The 22,223-nt window shown below is 43.0% G+C and overlaps 2 long non-coding RNA genes across 2 annotated transcripts; both read left to right on the forward strand.

Annotated features, from left to right (window-relative positions):
• The first annotated feature begins 11,553 nt into the window (after positions 1 to 11,553).
• LOC139182009 (uncharacterized) lies at positions 11,554 to 16,824 on the forward strand. Its single transcript, XR_011565612.1, has 3 exons — positions 11,554 to 11,734; positions 14,091 to 14,216; positions 16,747 to 16,824. It is a non-coding gene; the product is annotated as an uncharacterized lncRNA (long non-coding RNA).
• Positions 16,825 to 18,468: 1,644 nt separating this feature from the next.
• LOC139182002 (uncharacterized) lies at positions 18,469 to 21,375 on the forward strand. The gene is made up of 3 exons (XR_011565599.1): positions 18,469 to 18,988; positions 19,442 to 19,517; positions 21,324 to 21,375. It is a non-coding gene; the product is annotated as an uncharacterized lncRNA (long non-coding RNA).
• The last annotated feature ends 848 nt before the right edge of the window (positions 21,376 to 22,223 follow it).

Genomic DNA, 22,223 nt, shown 5'->3' on the forward strand with positions numbered 1-22,223 from the left:
GGAGCGTGGGGGATCCTTTGGCCTCGCCGTGGGAGGAGACAGTCGGCCGGCCTGGGGTGATCGCCCTCTGCCTTCCTCACCTCGTGGAGTTTCGGTGCCACTGCCCTTCACCCCACGCCCAGCACGCCAGGCGCCCTGTGCTCACTTGGGATTCCCAGGTGGCGCAGTAGAAAAAAATCAGCCTGCTAATGCCGGCAGTTGCAAAAGATGCAAATTCGATCCCTGAGTGGGGGAGATCCCCTGGAGGAGTAAATGGCAACCTCCTCCTGTATTCTTGCCTGGAAAATCCCTTGGACAGAGGAGTCTGGCCGGCTGCAGTCCATGGGGTCATAAAGTCAGAGCTGCAGACACGACTGAGCACATGCACATATACACATGATAAAAAGGAAGAGAATCCCAGTTACAAGTCAACTGTTGTGTAAAGAATTTTGTAATTGGCTTTCCAGAAATGCCACCTTTAGTAGCTGACTTAGTAGAAGGAGGACCCGGATTACACAGGAGGATTGAGAAAGTGGCTCCTGTATCCAGTAGGAATTTAACAGGATGGCCTCTTCTAGTTAGAGTCACCTGAGGCTCCTGTGTGGTAATGAGGACAGAAGCCAAAGTGGGAAGCCCTGGGCCCCGTGAATCTTGATCTTGTGTCTGAGTTTCTGACCCCTGAAACCTACGTCCCTGGGGATATTACTCTCCCAGTGATCTCCCTTGCAAGTGGGGCAGGGCCTTGGTGGTGGCCTCTGCTTGCCTCTGCTTGCCATTGTCCCTTAAAGTGTCCATCCTTGCCACAACAAAAACAGACGCCAGGTTTCTGCTTTTGTCCTCCCGCATTTGTAGCCCTAAAGTTAACTCCCTGTAGGGCCATAATGAGAGCTTTGGCCTTTCTCTTATCTCTATTCCCTTTTTCTTTAGGTTCTTCCTGATTTCTGTTTAGGAGTACTGATGTGGCAGCTCTTACCAGTGTAGGGTAAGGGAGTTAGAAGAGGCGAGGTTCAGAAAAAGAAGGAGACCGGCACTTTATGGAACATTCACCCTTAATGAGGCAAGAAGGGGCAGCATCAGATTAGTGAGCTGCTGCACTACCCCAAGAAAAGAGTAAGTATATATGGGCATATATGTGGGCATTTACTGTTAAGGGGGCCTGTTCTTCTCCAAGATTATTTGGAGTGAGTGAGGTCGCTCAGTCGTGTTCAACTCTTGCACCCCATGGACTGTAGCCCTATCAGGCTCCTCTGTCCATGGGATTTTCCAGGCAAGAATACTGGAATGGGTTGCCATTTCCTTCTCCAGGAGATCTTCCCGACCCAGGGATTGAACCCGGGTCTCCTGCATTGTAGGCAGACGCTTTACCATCTGAGCCACAGGGAAGCCAGGGAAGTGTTCAGAGTAGTTATTTCATAAATGGCTGGGGCAAGGAATTCTGGAGACCAGCTGGGACCAGCTAGGAGCTGGGCATGATCAACCTTACTGTCCATTTTTTTTCTTCAGGTCAGAGTTCTTTGTTTTGCATAGAATGGTGAGGAGGACCTGGAGGTGAGTTTTAACTCCAGACTATTTTGAGAAGTATTATGTTCCTTAAACAAGGCCCTCTAAATCTATATGGGGGCCAAAGGCCAGTTTTTAGAGTTTCCTCTGAATATCTGGAGTCGACTGAGTAATAAATTTGTCTTTAAGAATAAGTTTGGGGCATCTGGGTCCAAATTAGTGTGCTTTTTCAGTGCCTCCCTGAGCCTTTCCAGAAAAGCTGTGTGAATTTCCTCCTTTTCCTGAGTCACTCCAGATACTTTGGAGTAGTCTAAGGGCTTAGCTCGTGATTTTTTTAAGTCTTCCCTAATGCTAGTGATAAAGTGAACTCTCTTCCAGTCATCATTGTCTTTGTCATGTACCCAATTAGGATCAGCTATGGGCACTGTCTGGAGCACAGTAGGTAACCAGGCTGATTCACTGTCGGGTCTCCACTACATGCCAATAGCTTACCATTCATCTCCCCATCCCTGGGCATTTTTAACTACTATTTCTTTCATTGTCAGTAAGGGTGCTAGTCAGGATTAGCATAATATCTTTCCGTGCCATTTCAAAGGTTGGTTTAGACCCTGGAAAACACTTATATAATTGTCAGGATCTTCAGTAAAGCTTCCTAGGTCTAATTTACTTTGCCTTAAATCTCGGAGGGGGGAAGGAACATGGACTCCTGTGGCTCACAAGTCCCCATTAGGAGCTTCTTGTAATGGAAGGAGGGGAGGATATAGCCTAGAGATCACCAGTGTTGGGTTAGGAGCCACTGGGGTAGGAGCTGCTGCTGGTGCCCAAGGCATTACCAGAGATTGTGGAGGCTCCTGTGGGCTAGGTTTGGGCAGCTCTCGTTAAGGGCGTCAGTTTGGACCTGAGGACGTGGAGGAAGTTATAGGCAGCATGGAAGTAGAAAGCCCACAACTCCTGGATAAGAGGGTTTGCTCTCAAGACAAAGCCTGTATATATGGCACTGCTGACCATTTTCCTTCTGGTCAACAAAAGAGGTCTAGTTGGAGGATGGTATTATAATCAAATGAGCCCTCAGGGGGCCATTTTTCACCATCAGATAGATCCTATTGAGGCTATGCCTTAGTGCAGAAAAAGATCATACACTTCTTTTAACAAAGTCTAAGGGTCAAACTTCTTCTAGTTCTTCAGTATACTTTTCAAAGGCATCCGCTTTGACCTGGGTGTAGGTCTTGAAGAGGTGGCTCCCATCTGAAAGACAAAAGACCAGCGTCCAGTGCTCTTCATCTTTTCTCTGGTTCTTCTGATAGAGGGTGTCCCCACCTTGCACAGTGGGAGAAAAGAAACACCAATAAAGTATGCTTCCCTCAACTCTGGAGTGCACCTGGTCTTGAGCATCATTATCCGATTACCCTGGACTGTTGTCCTCTTCCTGTCTCTATCTTCCTTTCCACCTAGAGATATAGAGTGAGAGCCTAAGTTGGTGGACTTGCTGTGCTCTTGAACATTGGGTGTGCCTGAACTGGAGTTCCCCTAAAGCAAGCTGTGTAGTGCACAAGGTTAGTAGTATTTACACACACTCCGAAATGATCCTACCTTAAATGAAAACTCTCATAACCTCTAAATGTTAGGAAAGAGAAATGGTAGATGTCCTGCAGTTCTCACTAAGGCAGCAGCCTAGCAGAGATTTTGCTCAGCACCCCAGGTCAATCTGCTGGCTAATACTGAGACCCAAGGCCACTGTCTACTAACACTGTCTGCCTTTGGAACTCAGGCAGGCTTGTGAAATAGAGTGGCTCAAGAGATCATGGAGCTGGATTAGGTAATGAGAAGTGAATGACAGATTTGAGAGTGAGTGTCTGTGCTTACCTTGAGTAGGCATTCAGGATTTCCAGATGAGCCCCCAAAAGATGAGACAGGATTCCGAGTTGTTGTCCACGCAGCCAAAGAATGGAATCCATGAACATGCAAACACTCATGGTAGTAACTGAATAAGATTTATTAAAGAGGAGGAAATTGCAAAGCTCTCAGCATAGACACTCAGCATAGAGAGGGGGTAAAGAATCCCCAAGGTGGCTTTTATATCCTTCCTTTAAATCACATTCAGAGAAGGCAATGGCACCCCACTCCAGTACTCTTGCCTGGAAAATCCCATGGACAGAGGAGCCTGGTGGGCTGCAGTCCATGGGGTCGCGACTGAGCGACTTCACTTTCACTTTTCACTTTCTTGCATTGGAGAAGGAAATGGCAACCCACTCCAGTGTTCTTGCCTGGAGAATCCCAGGGACGGGGCAGCCTGGTGGGCTGCCGTCTATGGGGTCGCACAGAGTCGGACTCAACTGAAGCGACTTAGCAGGAGCAAATCACATTATTTCTAAACATTCACTTCAAACGGTCAAGATACTTAACATCATCTTTATGACTTCTTTTGATCCTTGGATTAAGTCACTGCCCTTTTTCATGCCTTCTGTCCATTTTACTATGGGCCAGAGGTATGGGCTTAAGATTAATGATCACCATTGTTTCTCCCTCAAGCTTATGGAACAGAATTTAATTGATGCTCTTCTTTGGATCTGAGTGCTGAAAATTGATCAGACTAAAGACACATTCCAAGAATTCAGGACAGTGGAGCAGGATGTTTACTGAAAACGAGACTGAGGTTTCAGAGTTTTACACTGACTGCCTAGTAATTTCTATTGCAAAACCAGTCATGGTAGAAAGTGAAAAGGAACTAAAGGTGAAAGAGGAGAGTAAAAAAAAAAAAAATGCTAGCTTAAACCTCAACATTGAAGAAATTAAGATAATGGTATCTGATATTATCATTAAGATAATGAGCAACCTAGACAGCATGTTAAAAAGCAGAGACATTACTTTACCAACAGAGGTCCATCTAGTCAAGTCTATGGTTTTTCTAGTAGTCATGTATGGACGTTAGATTTTGACTCTAAGGAAAGCTGAGGACTGAAGAATTGATGTTTTTGAACTGTGGTGTTGGAGAAGACTCTTAAGAGTCCCTTGGACTGCAAGGAGATCCAACCAGTCCATCTAAAAGAAATCAGTCCTGAATATTCATTGGAAGGACTGATGCTGAAGCTGAATCTCCAGTACTTTGGCCACCTGATGCGAAGAGCTGACTCATTCGAAAAGACCCTGATGTTGGGAAAGACTGAGGGCAAGAGGAGAAGGGGTCGACTGAAGATGAGATGGTTGGATGGCATCACTGACTCAATGGGCATGAGTTTGAGTAAACTCTGGGAGTTGGTGATGGACAGGGAGCCCTGGTGTACTGCAGTCCATGGGATAGCAAAGAGTCAGATACGACTGAGTGACTAGACTGAACTGAACTGAATGGCATCCGGTCCCACCACTCCATAAGAAATAGATGGGGAAACAATGGAAACAATGAGATTTTATTTTTAGTTCAGTTCAGTCATTCACTCATGTCCGACTCTTTGCAACCCCATGAATCGCAGCATGCCAGGCCTCCCTGTCCATCACCAATTCCCGGAGTTCACTCACACTCATGTCCATCAAGTCAGTGATGCCATCCAGTCATCTCATGCTTTGTTGTCCCCTTTGCCTCTTGCTTCCAGTCCCTCCCAGCATCAGAGTCTTTTCCCAATGAGTCAACTCTTTGCATGAGGTGGCCAAAGTACTGGAGTTTCAGCTTTAGCATCACTCCTTCCAAAGAAGAGCCAGGGCTGATGTCCTTTAGAATGGACTGGTTGGATCTCCTTGCAGTCCAAGGGACTCTCAAGAGTCTTCTCCAACACCACAGTTCAAAAGTACCAATATTTCGACGCTCAGCTTTCTTCACAGTCCAACTCTCACATCCATACATGACCACTGGAAAAACCATAGCCTTGACTAGGCGGACCTTTGTTGGCAAATAATTGTCTCTGCTGTTTGGAGGGCTCCAAAGTGACTGCAGACAGTGACTGCAGCCATGAAATTAAGACTCTTGCTCCTTGAAAAAAAAGCTATGACAGTGTATTGAAAAGCAGAGACATCACTTTACCAACCAAGCTCCTTGAAAGAAGACCTAGACAGTGTATTGAAAAGCAGAGACATCACTTTACCAACCAAGCTCCTTGAAAGAAAACCTAGACAGTGTATTGAAAAGCAGAGACATCTCTTTACCAACCAAGCTCCTTGAAAGAAAACCTAGACAGTGTATTGAAAAGCAGAGACATCACTTTACCAACCAAGCTCCATATAGTGAAGGCTATGGTTTTCCAGTAGTCATGTGTGGATGTGAGAGTTCAACTGTAAAGAAGGCTGAGCACCAAAGAGTTGATGCTTTTGAACTGTGGTGTTGGAGAAGACTCTTGAGAGTCCATTTGACTGCAAGGGGATCAAGCCAGTCACTCTTAAAGGAAATCAATGTCAAATACTCATTGGAATGACTGAAGTTGAAGTGCCAATATTTTACCCCCCTGTTTTGAAGATCAGACTCATTGGAAAAGTCTCTGATGCTGGTATAGATTGAAGACAAAAGGAGAAGAGGGCAGCAAAGGATGAGGTAGTTAGAGGTAGTTAGTTAGCATCACTGACTCAATGGACATGAATTTGAGCAAAGTCCCGAAACAGTGAAGGACAGGGAAGTTGGGCATATTGCAGTCCATGGGGTTGCGAAGAACTGGACATGACTTAGTGACTGAACAACAGCAGTGTCACACAGTGACTATTTTAGATTTAAAAGTAAGATCAAGACATTTAATTACACTCTTACTAGGAAATATTTTCAATGAAAAATAAGTGATGCCAGGTACTCGCTAATGGATTTAATTATGATAAAAATACCATAATCAGTGAAGGACTAGGAAACCTTGCGTACTGCAGTCCATGGAGTCACAAAGAGTCGGACATGACTTAGTGACTGAACAACAACAAGAAACTGTATTTTAATAAATTTTCTTCAATTTTACCCTGGCTAATACGCTTGCAAATAGGAATAAGCACATGTCTGTATTTGTTCAGGGGTCTGGGTGTCTCAGAGGAATCCCAAGCTGATTGCAATCTGGCATGACTTCTAGCCCCTCACACTGTTACCATTACAAGATTAGTCATTATAATATATACTCTAATATCATTGAGCAAAACATCCAAAAGATTTTATTTGTTGTCATTATCATATTTGTCCTTCATTACAATGTACAATTGTAAAGTATGTATTAATAAAAAGGTATTATCAAGAATGCTGAGGGATTATTTTTTACTGTTTCGTTTATTCAGAGGTTCTTCATGAATAAACCACAATGTAAAATGATTAGCAGTGCATGTCTACCAGATCAACAGATTTTCTTTTGTTTATTTTTGCCTTTCTATCAAGAGTTAATAAGCAAGAACTAGAGCTTTACAAAAAGGGCCTTAACAGTCCCCACAGTTTGTATAAACTTCAGACACTTAAAAACTAATTTGTCTTGGAGTACAGTTGCTTTACAATGTTATGCTAGTCTCTGCTGCACACCACAGTGAATCAGTTACATATATACACTTATTTTAGACTCTATATATATATATATATCCATTGTAGAGTATTGACAGAGGAGCCTGATGGATTACACTCAATGGGGTCACAAAGATTTGGGCACGACTGATTGACTAAGCACAGCACATAGAGTACTGAAGAGAGTCCCCTGTGTTGTAGAGTAGAGCCTTATTAGTTGTCTACTTTGTATATAACAGTGTGTAAATATAAATCCCAATCTCCCAATTTATTCCAGACACTTTTTCTTGATCTCCTTATTCTTTGACCATCTAGTTCAGAAAGTGTGTGAGTTCCTTCTCTACCACGATGATCTGTGAACATTTTACAACCCAGGAATGTCTTTCTCGAGAACCTGTGAGCCCGCCTTCCTAAAAGTGATCATCTGAAAAATTGGTCCCTTTATCCCAGTCTGTGTGGAAAGGCAGAAGCTTCACTTCCACAAGTGCCAATGACTAACCACATATGGGAACCTTGAGGCTGAGGGCCTGTGTTATGTTCTCATTAGCTCACTCAGTGTTTACAAATCCCCCTATCCCCAGTCACTTGTTTCAGGGGAGTTGAGTTCAGTCTTTCTCCTTGCAATACCCTTGACCTTTATCACAATGTCTTGAATAAAGTTTTTAACTTTATTTAACTCTTTCCAGTGCAATGTTTTATTAACTTTTATAAACTTTTATTTAACTCTTTATTTAACTCTTTCCAGTGCAATGTTTTTGGGAGGATCTGTGGCTCCTTTCTATTACCTAAATAGCTAAAGAAATCTTTTACTCTCAAAATCCATAATGATAGGTGCTTCAGTCAGTTAGGGGTGCAGTAACAGAATACCTTGGATGAGGGTGCTTATACAATAATTATTTGTTTCTCATAGTCTAAAGGTTGAGAGTCGAGGTCAGGATTCAGCAAGGTCAGGTTCTGGTGAATGTGTCTTCCTTAGATTTTGCCACCTTCTCATTTATCTTCATGTGGCAGAAAGACAGAAAGGATGAGCTCTATTCCTCTTTTTAGAAAGATGGTAATGTCATGGGGACTCCACCCTCATGATGTAATTACCTCCCAAAAGCCCCACCTCTTGGGACCATCTCACTGGAAGTCAGGGTTTCAACATATAAATTTATGTGGGGACACAGAGGTTTAGTCTATAACAAGAATAGCTCACACTACTTATAGTCAGCAGAATTTAGTTAGGATGTTTGAGGCACTAAGTTGGTCCCATTTCCTTGTTTTACATAATGTATCATGTTTAATTATTATAAATATTCACCAACTTTTATAAATAGTTCTTGAATCAACTATAGGAGAACTTTCAAAAAGTCCAATATGTTGCTTGGTCAAAGAAATACAAATAAACATGGCAAATTGGAGCTGTATTAATTGGAGCTTAGTGAATTCTCCACCATTTAAATCATTAATAGGACATAACAAATTTAATCACAAATTCTTTTACAGTTCTTTAACTAACATGAATTGAACGTGCCCCTCTTGTCTCAGAAAACAACTGCAAGTTCATTATCTGATGAATAGACACATTGTGAATGAAATCTGTTAAAATGACTTAATCATTGATATACCATCATTATCACTTCCAAAATGTTTTCAAGTTTTTGAGACATAAATTATCACACGTGCTTTACAAAATACTCCGTTCCATTTATGACTGTATCAGGATAAGTATATTTCCTGTATCAGGAAATTTTCTATCATTACTCTAAAAAATTAATTAGTCCATTTTGACAAACATCTTTAGAAATATTTAGAATTGTTTAATAGAAAAGTTGTCTTTAAACACCTGCTGTTATTTTCCTGTTTATTAAAATATTTTTAAAGGAGTATTTGGGCCTTAATAAAAATATTAGTCATAACATCCTTCCCCTTTTCCTTCTAACAACCAAAATAACAAAAATATTTAAATTACTGACGTTTTTGAAAATAAATGTCTTCATGATATAAGTAAAAGTAACCATAATAAAAAGACAGTGATGAGACTTCCTTAGTGGCCCAGGGGTTAAGAATCTTCCTGCCAGTGCAGGGGACATGGATCTGATCCCTGGTCTAGGAAGATCCCACATGCTGCTGAGCAACTAGCCTGTGCACCACAGCTACTGACCCAGGGCTCTAGAGCCTGTGAGTTACAGCTACTGAAGCATGTGCACCTAGAGCCTGTGCTCCACAACAAGAGAGAAGTCCCTACTCAGGACAGCTAGAGAGAAGCCAAGCATGACAAGGAAGACCTAGCACAGACAAAAACAAATAAACAAAAATTAAAAAAAAAAATTAAAGGTAGTGATAAATTGAAAACACACTTGCAACACACAACATAAACGTTCATTTTTGTGAGAAGAATTTACGGGGCTCCAAATAAAGAGTACAAGTGGATACATTAGGTATGAACTTAATTTTGTTTATAAGATTAAATCTTCGTGTTTTTTTTGGAAAGTCTTTTTTATTTTATTTTTTTTTTAACTTTACAATATTGTATTGGTTTTGCCATATATCAAAATGAATCCGGCACAGGTATACATTTGTTCCCCATCCTGAACCCTCCTCCTTCCTCCCTCCCCATACCATCCCTCTGGGTCGTCCCTGTGCACCAGCCACAAGCATCCAGTATCGTGCATCGAACCTGGACTGGTGACTCGTTTCATATATCATATTATACATGTTTCAATGCCATTCTCCCAAACCATCCTACCCTCTCCCTCCCCTACAGAGTCCAAAAGACAGCAAAAGAGACACTGATGTATAAGATTAAATCTTAGGCTTTGTTTCTTCTAGGGAAGTCCGGGGACTCGGAAAGAGTAGGAATGGGTGGAGGAGACTGTACTAGGGGTGGGGTGGGTACACAGTCAATATCGTAAGACCTTCAGTGGGACCCTTAGCCTAGGGTTAGAGGTCATGCTCCACCAACAGGAAACCTGTTAGCAGTCCTCACCAGAGTTAATGAGTCTGGGACAGAGGCCTTCTCCATGCGCTATTCAGGCCCTCAGGCCTCAGGGCAGGTGGGTGAGATGAGGGCCCAGGACAGTTTGGGGACTGTGTCCCACAGAGTCCCAGAGGCCTCGCCACGGGTGCCCACAGGCCAGATCCAGGCCACAAAGCTGCTGAAGTGAAAGTGAAAGTCGCTCAGTCATGTCTGACTCTTTGCAACCCATGGACTATACAGTCCATGGCATTCTCCAGGCCAGAATGATGGATTGGGTAGCCTTTCCCTTCTCCAGGGGTTCTTCCCAACACAAAGCAGTGAACCTCTCCCCATTCCCTGCCTTCATGACCTATAAGCTGCAGAAAATGATCTGGGCATGGTCCCCAGAGCCTTGGGCAGCTGGAGGATATGACCCTGGCTACTAAGGAAAGAGTTTCCCAGCTCCTGTCTCTCCATTCACATTTCCACACTTGTTCCAGCACTGATCGGTTGTCCACCCCCAGGAGGTGGCAGGAGGTTAGGTTGGTGTGCAAGGATCTTACACATCATAAGGCTTGCCTCTGTGGTTGGGACTTCTTTCAAAGAGAGTAATTGTTGTGAACTAAAGATTAACCCAGTTGGAAATTGCTACAAGTGTGTCTCTGCAGCTTAAATGAACAGCCTGAGGCCTGGCTGGGTCCTGGGTGCCAGGCACTGAGAGAGATGGAAGTTGGATGGGGTCTGAGACTTGGCTCTGAGGTGCTGCCCACTGAGACCCGCCCCCTCAGCCAGGGCCAGGCACTGGACATAGGGCCCCGACTGGGTGCCGGATACCCTACCCACCCAGGACCCCCTCCTCCTGGCCTGGGCCTGGACCCCAGAAATAGAGGGTGGTGTCTGGGACCTGATGCTTTCTTGTCAGAACTGAGAGTAGCATTTGATTTGGGGGGAGGTTTACAGCAACATTAGGGTTTCCCTCATAGCTCCATAAGTAAAGAACCTGTCTGTAGTTCAGGGGACCAGGATTTGATTCTTGGGTTGGGAAGGTCCCCTGGAGAAGGAAATGGCAAGCCACTCCAGTATTCTTACCTCGAGAATCCCATAGACAAAGGAGCCCGGCAGGCTACAGTCCATGGGGCCGCAAGAGTCAGACTCGACTCAGTGACTAAACCACCACCACCACCACAAGAACATCGTGCCCTGACCATGACCTGACCTCAGGAACAAAGACTCTGACCCCAGAAGTAACCAGGCCATTCCCTCAGCTTTCCTAGAAAAGCACTTTGCTGACATTTTTTCTGGGTGCTCACCTTTTTTTGTTTGTCTGTCTTTTCTCCCTGTGTGGCCCTGCAGGAAGGCTTTCTCTCCTCACCGTGTGTTAGGAGCACAAACTTGTGATCAGTACCAAGATGATACTCTAATCAATAATATAATCTCTTTTTATTCTCAATGTGTTAGATTTGTCCCTCCTCACCCGAAAATGTTCACTATCAGCTATACTTGGGGACAGAACATTTTCATTCATACAAATTATTTTCTGATCAGAGAGAAATGTGTGAGCCTGAGATTCAGTTTTTGAAATAAAATGTTTACTCTGAAAAGCCAAACATGTGCATAGAATCACAGTAGCAGTTGGACAGTGGCAGTTGGACTCATCCTGTGCAGAGTCCAGTTAATTCTGAAGGTTCTGTGATGTGTGGTTGCCATGGTAATGTGGTGATACACATTCTGCATTCAGTGTGTTTGCGAGCTGAGAGCTTCATGTATGGTGGCAAAGAGAAATGGGTAACCTGAATTGTTTGGGAGGTAGGTTCCCACTGAGCTTCATGTATGGTGGCAAAGAGAAATGGGTAACCTGAATTGTTTGGGAGGTAGGTTCCCACTGTTCCTCTGAAGGCTGTTCCTTCAAATGGGCTGTTTAACTTTTACTGATGAATTTTTCTCATTTATTATTATTATTTTTCTTTTCCATCACTCTAATTTATCTACAGAGTTATAAATGTGGTTTATAGTCTTGTTTTATTCCTTAAATTATATTTTGATTTTCCTGTCAGCTGGCTGCCTTAAATATCTTCCTAAATTTCCAATTTCCCAATGCCAGTTTTGTACACACTCTTACCAGAGAACAGATGGAAAGAACTAACAGAGGAGAAACATGGTGTCTCCCCAACATTGGACATTATAGTAAAGGGAATTACATCTCAACTGTTCTCAAATGCTGCTGCCCAAATCTACAAACACTAGCAGTGTAAATCTAGAGACTTAAAAAGGAAAGAAACTGGGATTTACTGGTGGGATTCCCATGGGTGGATGTGGGCTGGATCATTGTTTGGCTGTTGCCAAGGAGTTTAGTGAGATGGCATAGTGCTGTTGGGTTGGTAGGATGAACATTTGGTCACTGAGGGAAGGAGAGCTTGTGTGTTGATCCTCAAGGAGAATCTAGGGTTACAGTCTGCAGGCTGTGAGGATGGAGATGATTTTCAAAAAGAATATGGGGCTCTGTTGTCTCCTACTACAGGGTCTAGAGCATAATGAGAAGTTGATAGAGTCAGAATTTTAGTGGGGGAAGGTTGAACTCCTGCCCATTCTTAGCTAGCACTTGGTCCAGGCTGCTCAAATAAGTGTTCAGATCAGCTGTGAGACTTTGAGCATCTCAGACTTAGTTAAGCCACCAAAGGCCAGCACAGATGGCCACCTCCCGAGTTAACTCACATTAAGTGCTCATCCAGACTTGGTCAAGTTAAAAGGAAGCTAATTCTTTGTAGAGCCATCATGTGCCCTTTGGTTTAGAAGGTTCTGAGCTCTGAGCCAACTTGTTGGCCAAACAGATGACTGGTCACTTAGCAAGGTGAACTGGGCTTTGGGAAGGCTGCTCCTGAGATGGTTGAGTGTGTGAAGAAGCTTTGGAGGATGGACAGAGTTGGAATCCTGTGGTTTTTCTGAGGGGCTTTTCTCTGAGGAAACTTGTATTTTGGATCAGGAACTGAAATATAGAGACGAGTGGTAGGAGGAGGATTGGAGCCCTTTTTAAGGCTGAGGCACCTTCTTCAGGGCATCAGCTCTCATCCACAGAAAACTAGGGGCAGGATAATTTGAGTTGGAGGTAGGGTTGAGGTCCTGGTTAAGGGGTTTTAGCACAGGCCTCAGAGGTGCAGGCATCTGTGTCCTCAGGGAACCATCTACAATCCTGTCCCAGATCCACTATTTTTTATTGCGTGACCATTGGAAAATCACTTCATCTCTCTAAATTTCAACACCATCTAATGTGACATATGGATTACAGCCCACACTTTGTCCACCCTTCCTCTTGAACAGGGCTGGGTGTCCGAAGAGGTGATAATAGATACTCTCCATGAGCTATAAAAACTTGTTTCTGTGAAAAAGCTGAAGAATAAGCTTCCATCCCCACTTATTGGAGCCATCCAAATGCCCTCTCTGCTTTCAACCACTACTGAAGGTCCATCTTATTCTTGCCATCATTCAAGGTTGAACACTTACAGAGAAATTACGAAGCACCAGTCCTTTACTTTTCTATTTATTTATTTGTCTATCTATCATTCATTTATTTGGCTGCATCAGGTCTTAGTTGTGGCACGTGGAATCTTCATCACACTGTGCAGCTCTTTCGCTGCAGGGCACTGACTCTCTACTCGTGGTGCTTGACCTCAGTAGTTGCAACGTGGGCTTAATTGCGCAGAGGCATACAGGACCAGAGTTTGCCGACCAGAAATCAAACCCCATCCCCTGCGTGGAGAGGCAGATTCTTATCCACTGGACTGCCCAGGAAGTCACTCCTTTATTTTTCTAATATTTTACCTGTACTTAATCATTCTTGGCCTCATAATACTAAAAATAGGCCATGTTAACATTTCTCCAAATCAGGACAGGGAACTGAGGCAAAGAGGGATCCGTATGTCTTTCCCAAGTACCTGCTTCTCCTAAACGTGATTTGAATCCAGTCCATCAGGCATGGTCACCATGCTCTGCTGAGCTTCTAGGTCTCAGTTAAATAGAGATATTTGCACACACAGCCAGTCTGTTGGATGTTTTCAGTGCATATCAAACTGCAGATCTTCCTAAGTCCACCTTGGATTCAGGAGGCCTTGCAAGGCATCTGGTGAGGAAGGGGACCAAAGGATTGAATTATGGGTCAATTATTATTAGTTCCCAGGTGGTCCTCTGCCGGCAACATGTCAACAGCTCTCACCATTATAATGCATTTCACAGGATGTCTCATCCAGAAGGCGAGAAGCCACACCCCTCAAATGTCAAGAACATCAAGAACCAGCTGGATGAAGAGAGTTTGTTGTTGGCCACACAATAGGGTGCACCCTCTAACTGACTCAACTGAAGGTACTGTGGAAATTTTCTCATTAAGTTCATTCAAGAATGATTATTGTAGTATGTTCAGGGCCTCATATTTAAGGGAAAAAAAACAGAAATATTAAGCAATGTTCTTTTATTTCATGTGTTCAAATTGAAACTATATCAGTTGGTACTGCTTTAACTATGAAAGGAAAGATGCATTTTAAATTCAACATTTGGTTCATGCTTAAAAGTGAAAATGGTCTCTAGCTATGGTTTGGACATTAGCTAATTTTTTAACACTAGGTGTGATGTGTTCCCCCCTGAAGTCATGTTTCAAGATTTCTTTAAATCATTAGACTTTACTTAAAGCAGGATTACATTGACATAAAAGTTGTATAGATTATACAGAAAATTCCAATAACATATCACTTCAGTTTCAGCTATCAAATTCTACTCACAGATAACATATGTGTGCTACATTTTTTATAATTAGTGAGAAAATATATTTTTAGTAGTTCAAAATCTAACATTGTTAGTACACCTAACATTCACACTTTGTATTGTTACATTCAGTGATATTTTAAATATGCACTTTTAAATTATAGTACCATACAGAAATCTACACACTAATGTTCACAGTGTATTATTAGTACTTAAATACTAGAAACAACCCAAAGACCATCATGTGATGAATGGATAAATGAAATGTGATATGTACTCAGAATGGAATACTGTCCCACCACAAAATGAATTAAGGATTGAAATATGCTATAAAATGGATGGACAATTAATACAAACATTTATTATAGTTAGTGAAATAAGGCAGGCACAGAAAGACAAATATTGTATGCTTCCACTGGTTTAAGGTACACTGAATAGGCTAACTCATGGAAGCTGGAAATAGAAATTACCAAAGCGAGGAGGCAACGGAGAAGGTGGATTATGACTTAATGGGTACAGAGGTTATACTGGATCTGATGAAAAATATGTAGATGGTGTTGATAGGTACACTAAATTGTGAATATAGAAAAACCAAGATTGCTGGGAAAAATATAAATAACCCCAGATATGCAGATGAGACCACTCTTACGGCAGAAACTGAAGAAGAACAAAAGAGTCTCTTGAGGAAAGTGAAAGAGGAGAGTGAAAAAGTTGGCTTAAGGCTCAACATTCAGAAAGCTAAGATCATGGCATCCAGTCCCAGAACTTCATGGCAAATAGATGGGGAAACAGTGGCTGACTTTATTCTTCTGGGCTCCAAAATCACTGCAGATGGTGATTGCAGCCATGAAATTAAAAGACGCTTACTCCTTGGAAGGAAAGTTATGACCAACCTAGACAGCATATTAAAAAGCAGAGACATTACTTTGTCAACAAAGGTCCATCTAATCAAGGCTATGGTTTTTCCAGTATTAATGTATGAATGTGATAGTTGGACTATAAAGAAAGCTGAGCACCAAAGAATTGATGCTTTTGAACTGCAGTGTCGGAGAAGACTCTGAACAGTCTCTTGGACTTCAAGGAGATCCAACCATTCCAACCTAAAAGAGATCAGTCCTGCGTGTTCATTAGAAGGACTGATGTTGAAGCAGAAACTCCAATACTTTGGCCACATGATGTGAAGAGCTGAGCCATTTGAAAAGACCCTGATGCTGGGAAAGATTGAGGGCAGGAGGAGATGGGAATGACAGAAGTTGAGACGGTTGGATGGCATCACCGACTCAATGCACATGGGTTTGGGTGAACTCTGGGATTTGGTGATGGACAGGGAGGCCTGGTGTGCTGCGATTCATGGGGTCACAAAGACTTGGACAAGACTGAGCAACTGAACTGAACTGATGGAACTTTTTAATTCTTAAAAATTATGAGAAGAATAAATACAATTTATTTTTGATGACAATGCTCAGTCCCTAGTTTATGTCTGTGAGCCCATGGACAGCAGCACACCAGGCTGACCTATCTTTCACTATCTTCTGGAGTTTGCTCAAATTCATGTTCATTGAGTCAATAATGCTATCGCGATATCTCATCCTCTGTGGCCCCTTCTTTTCCTCCTGCCCTCAGTCTTTCCCAGCATAAGGGGCTATTCGAGTGAGCCTGATCTTTACATCAGGCAGCCACAGTACTGAAGTTTAAGCATCAGTCCTTCCAATGAATATCCATGATTGATTTCCTTTATGATTATCTGGTTTGATCTCCTGGCTGTCCAAGGAACTCACAAGAGTCTCTTCAGCACCACTATTCTAAAGCGTTAATTCTTTGGCACTCAGCCTTCTTAATGGTCCAAGTCTCACAACAGTACATGACTACTGAAGCATAGTGTGATTTTTAGTGCTTCCCTCTGTCAGACCGAGTTTCAAGTCGATCCCCTTAGCCAGAAAGCTTAAGGCTCTCTGACTCATTTCTGAAACGTTCATCTCCTTTGCCTTCCTCCACCCATGATAAAGGTTGTCCAACAGATTTCAGCCCACACATTAACCACCCACATCCACACACTCCTCCGATGTATCCACATTAACATGGTCTTCCCCATCAGCATCACAAATGTCCTGAAAATTCCTCTATGTCCTCCTAGAGCTCCCCGAGGACCAGCTTGAGGAGCTATCCATTTCAACGTTGGAGGAAGAGGCTCTGCCCAACTCCATAGTAAGTGCCTCCTATTCATCTGATATAAAAGTGTTGCTTAATGACTTTATTTTCTAGCCGAATTCAGATAAAGGTTCAAAATATTCAAGACAGTTCATATAAACAGTTTTTAATTTGATGGATGAATTTCTCCCAGCAGATAACTTATTCAAAAGGATGTTTTTCAAAAATTACAACATAAATTAAAAACTGGAATTGGGATCAGTTTCCTCAGCAGAAACTGTTCCTTCCAGAAATGAAACTTTTAATTACTGGTGAAAATGAGCTGGAGTGCTCTTCCAGGAGGAGCGCCAGCCTTTCCCACAGGTGTTCTCTATGTGTTATTTTGGGGGCTATGGATGCAACAGCACATGCCCATTTGGTTTTCTGAAAAGAAAAAGAGAACAAAAGACCTGAATGCACAGGACTGAAGATGCTGACACCCTCACACTGTTTTCTTCTTTCTAATTGCAGGCCTGTGAACAAGCCAGTGAACACGGTAATTATTCAGGGATCATCCCTCTGATGAAAATAATCTAGTTGATGAAGGTGGCAATCTCTTGCCAGCTCTGTTTGGAGGGTCGCCCTGATGCTGGATTCCTAAAGAGGGTGAAGGCACAGGGTGCAGAAAAGAGACTGATCTCCCAGGAAAGAAAATGTCTGTGCTCTATGGTACCTTGAAACCACTACATCATTTAGATGCATGGGTTTTGGTCCCATGTGTGAGCCCATGCAGTGTGATTCTCAAGCTGTCTGTGTGTGTTTCCTCAGGAGATGTTTCCCTCTTATAAAGCACAAGTCAACGGTGAACTTTCTAAACACTTCTCAACACACTGTGCACTGGCTGTAGATTACCTAATTCTTTCCTCATCTCAGTCATTCCTCAAGTTCGGTTAATATTCATCTTGCTCAAATGGAGATGGTGCTGAGAAATATGGACCAAACTATTGACTTCCAAAGTGGAAAAGAATAAACTGGGAACCTATGGGTGGTCCCAGTGTGTCTGCTCTGGACCCCTGACCTGCACTTATCACTCAACCGTGGGATCCTCAGTCATGGAGCAAGGGGGCCCCTGCATCTACGTTTATGCCTGGAGGTACTAGAGCTCCAGAGGTCCAGATTGTGCCCTTCATTGTAAGATGGGCTCAGTGGTCATGGAACCCAGGGCAAACATAGGTGGATTATCACCAACATTGCCACAGTCATTATTGTGAAAGGCACCTTGGGATTCATATCCTCTTAGTGAATTCAAAGATCTGAAAGTTGTGTTCCCTTGTTTAGACAGTACAGGCCATATCTGTTGGTGCTAGTGTCATTGCTAAACCAAGGACAAAAGCAGAGTGTCATCCAGGGAGATATTTCATTGTACTGGGTGACATTACCATAAGCCCTACATTGGTTAAACCCTGTAGCACACTCTTAAGGGAAGGTGTCAAATAGATCTCACAGTGGAACTTGACATTCCCCTTGGTGACCTTGACTCTTGTTGTGAACCTCCTGCACACCAGGGTCCAAGAAGGTCGACATTTACCCCATGCTTTCTCTCCATGATGAACTGTCCCTCTAAATGTATGGCTTCAATGAGTGTGAACAAACACTGACTCAGTGGACGTGCAAATATTGTTCAGAAAATGGAGACTAGGAAGAAACATCACATGATAGATTATAGCTATTTGGCAAGGTAGGGTTGAATTCAGTCCTCTAACAGAGATTGCTTTTAATCAAGAACAAAATCTCATAGAAAACTTAATAAGTGCATCAGCTGAAATTGAATGCTGGGGAGGCAGTGATCTAGGAAGAAATCCTTCCAGATAGGAGTGGTTTTGTAGAAGATATAAACAGGCAGGAGTTTCATGAGTCTTTGTCATTGAAAGGTGGCATGCATTCCAGTGTTTCTTTTTTCCCGAACTGTTATGTTATCACTAGTTAAAATACAGAAGTTTCCTGCTCCTCTGATTTGCTCTTATTTATACAATGAAGAGGATGATTCAAAAGCAAGTCAGTCCATAGTTACTAATGCCTTATGCATACACTCCACCCCATGCCCCTTCAATGAAAAAGGCTCCTGAGAGGTTAGTGAGCACCTCACCTGTGTCCCTATGCTGTTCTGTGTCCCTCCAGCTCCCCAGGAGGACATGGCGGTGGAGCTGCCTCAGGCCGGGACTGAGGACGAGCCTCTGAGGACGGTGGACGTAAGTGCACCTCTCTTAACCGGGGCAAGGCTGCGGCTTCACTTCTTTATTTTCCATTCAGTCAAACACAGTTATAGTAATATGAGAATTTGCGTTACCACTGAGGCATGCAAATCCTTGGCTGGGAAAGTAGAGAGGATAAATCTATTATCAACACAGTCCTGATTCAAAAGGACATTTCAATAAGACAGCATCATTTATTACTGTAGGTACTTTGCTCAACAGAAAGTGTTCTTTCTTGAAAAACAATTTGTAAACGTTGGTCAAATTAAAACTGAGAGATCTTATGTGAAACAGACCAGTCTTTCCAACAGGAGACTGTCTGTTTTATTTTGGAGCCACTGAAGTAAAGAGTGCTAGTTACCTGAGGACAAAAACCAGATAAGAGAAGACTTAGTGCAGAAAACTCAAGATGCTGACACACTCACTCTGTTTTCTTCTCTGCAATCACAGGAATCCGGGGAAGCCTGTGAACACGGTAAATATTCACGGATCATCACTCTGCTGACGGACAATCCAACTGATAAAGGTGGGGTTCTCTGACTGGCTCTGGTTGGAGAGTGGCCCTGATGCCAGATTCCTACTTGGGGTGTGGGCTGTAGGTGCAGAGAAGAGACTGATCTCCCAGGAAAGAACAGTGTCTTTGTTCTATGGTACCTGGAAGCAACTACATCATTTAGATGTTGTGGGTTTGTGTGAATCACAATTGGGGGCCCTTGTGTGAGCCCAAGTGGTGTGATTCTGGAGCTCTGTGTCTGTGTGTGTTGCCTCTGGAGGGGTTTCCCTGTTACACAGCACTAGTCAACTGTGAACTTTCTAAAGACTTCTCACTACCACTGCACACTGACCATACATTACCTGACTCTTTCCTCTACTCAGTCTTTCCTCAAAAGTGAAAGTGAAAGACATTCAGTTTGTATTCAAATCTTTGCGGTCCCATGCACTACAGTCCATGGAATTTTCCAGGCCAGAATACTGGAGTGGGTAGCCTTTCCCTTCTCCAGGGGATCTTCCAAACCCAGGGATAAAACACAGGTATCCAGCATTGCAGGCAGACTCTTTAACAACTGAGCTATCAGGGAATCCATTCCCCAAAATAGCTTAATATTAATTTTCCTCAGGTGAAGATGGTAATTGGACAAATGGCCAAAATTTTTAACGTCCTAGTGGAAAAACCGAACTTAGTACCCAGGGTTGATCTCAGTTTGGTTCCTCTGGAGGAGTGACTTGCTCCTACCAGTCACCAATGTGATCCTCAGTCATGCGGAAAGGGAGTCTCAGCATCTATATCCATGCCAGGAGGTATTAGCAGGTCCAGAGGTCCAGATCCTGCCCATCATTATAAGGTGGGCAAGTGGTCAAGGAACTCAGGTAACCATAGGTGGATTAACACCAACTTTGGAAACGTCATTATTGGGAAAAGAATCTCAGTACTCATATCCTCCTGGTAACCTCACAGATTCTGAGTGTTGGGTGGCCTTTTGTAGCGTGGAAGTCATATGTGTTGGTGTTCCTGTCTTTGTTTACACAAGGACAAAAGCATATTATCAAAAGAGATGTATTTCATTGTACTGGGTAACATTACCATAACCTCACACTGATTAAACCCTGCAGTAAACACTCAAGGGATATTGTCAAATAAAGCTCAGAATGGAACTGATAGTCTAGTGACCATGATCCTTGTTGTAAATCTCATGCATAGCTGGGTCAGAGACAGTCAGATTCACTCCATGCTTCCTCTCCATAATGAACTGTCCCACTAAAAGTATGACTTCTGTGAGTGTGAACCCCCACTGACTCAGTGGACAAGCAAACATTGTTTGGAAAATCAAGCCTGGGAAATAACATTGCATGATTCATAATAGCTATTTGGAAAAGTAGTATTGACTTTAGCCCTCTAACAAGAGTTTGCCTTTAATCAAGAATAAAGTCTCCCAGACTTGTTAAGTACAATAGTTGAGACAGCACATCCTGCAGATGCAGTGATTTAGGAAGAAATCCAGAAGATAGGTGTGATTTACCAGAAGCTCGAAACAGAAAACAGGGTCATGGGTCTGTCATTGAAAGCTGGCATGCATTGTAATGTTTCACATTTCCCCATTGGTTTGGTTATCACCAGTTAAAGGCAGCCAATCTCTTTCATCACCTTCCTGCTTGTCTCCTTGGTTGTACTTCATCCAGCAAAGAGGAGGAATCAAGAGCAGCTCAGTCCATAGATACTAACCTCTCTCATGTACACATTCCACCCGATGTCCCATCAAACAAACAAACAAGAAACCTGAGATCTTTGGAAGCAGCCTCTCCTCTGTCCTGATGGCCTTCTGTTTCCCTCTAGCTCCCCAGGAGCACCTGGTGTTGGAACTGCCCCAGGCCGGGGCTGAGGAGCCACCTCTGTATCCTCTGGAGGTAAGCTCAACAGTCTGTGTTTCACAAAGGCTGCTGCGTCTCTTCTTTATGTTTCATTCAGTGAAATACAGTTATAATAATCGGACAATGTATATTAGCACTTATGTATGCAATTTCTTGCTGGTGAAATATTGACATTAAATCTGTTATCAACACAGACCTGATTCAAAAGGATACTAAAAATACCATCAATTACGACTGTAGGTACTTTCCTCAGTAGAATTTTTTCCTCCTGAAATGGAAAGATCTTAAGTAAAAGAGCCCAGCCTTTTCAACAAGGGTCCTCTCTGTTTTCTTTTGGAATGATTGATTTTTTAAAGAGTTTAGTTACCTGAGGAAAACAAAAAATCAGATAACATAAAAGTTACTGCAGAGAAGACATGATTCTACGACCCTCACACTGTTTTCTTCTCTCTTATCACAGGCAGCCGGAGCAGCCAATGAACATGGTAAATATTCAGTGACCGTCCCTCTGCTGAGGAACAGTTTAGCTGATGATCGTGGGGCTCTCTTGCCAGCTAGCTTTGCAGAGTCACCCTGATGCTGGATTCCTAACAGGAGTGAGGGTTGGGGGTTCTGAGAAGAGACTGATCTCAAAGAAAGAACAGTGTCTGTGTTCTATCGTCCCTGGAAACAACCACATCTTTTAGCTGATGTGAGTGTGTGTAAATCAGGGTTGGGGGCCCTTGTGTAAGCCTGTGTGGTGTGATTCTTAAGGTGTGTGTATATGTGTTTCCTCAGGGCATGTTTCCCTCTTACACGGCACAAGTCAACTGTGAACTTTCTAAACACTTCTCATCACCACTGCACACTGACTATACATTACCTG

The sequence above is a fragment of the Bos indicus genome, unplaced genomic scaffold (genome assembly GCF_029378745.1).
Source record: "Bos indicus isolate NIAB-ARS_2022 breed Sahiwal x Tharparkar unplaced genomic scaffold, NIAB-ARS_B.indTharparkar_mat_pri_1.0 scaffold_57, whole genome shotgun sequence".
Taxonomy (NCBI): domain Eukaryota; kingdom Metazoa; phylum Chordata; class Mammalia; order Artiodactyla; family Bovidae; genus Bos; species Bos indicus.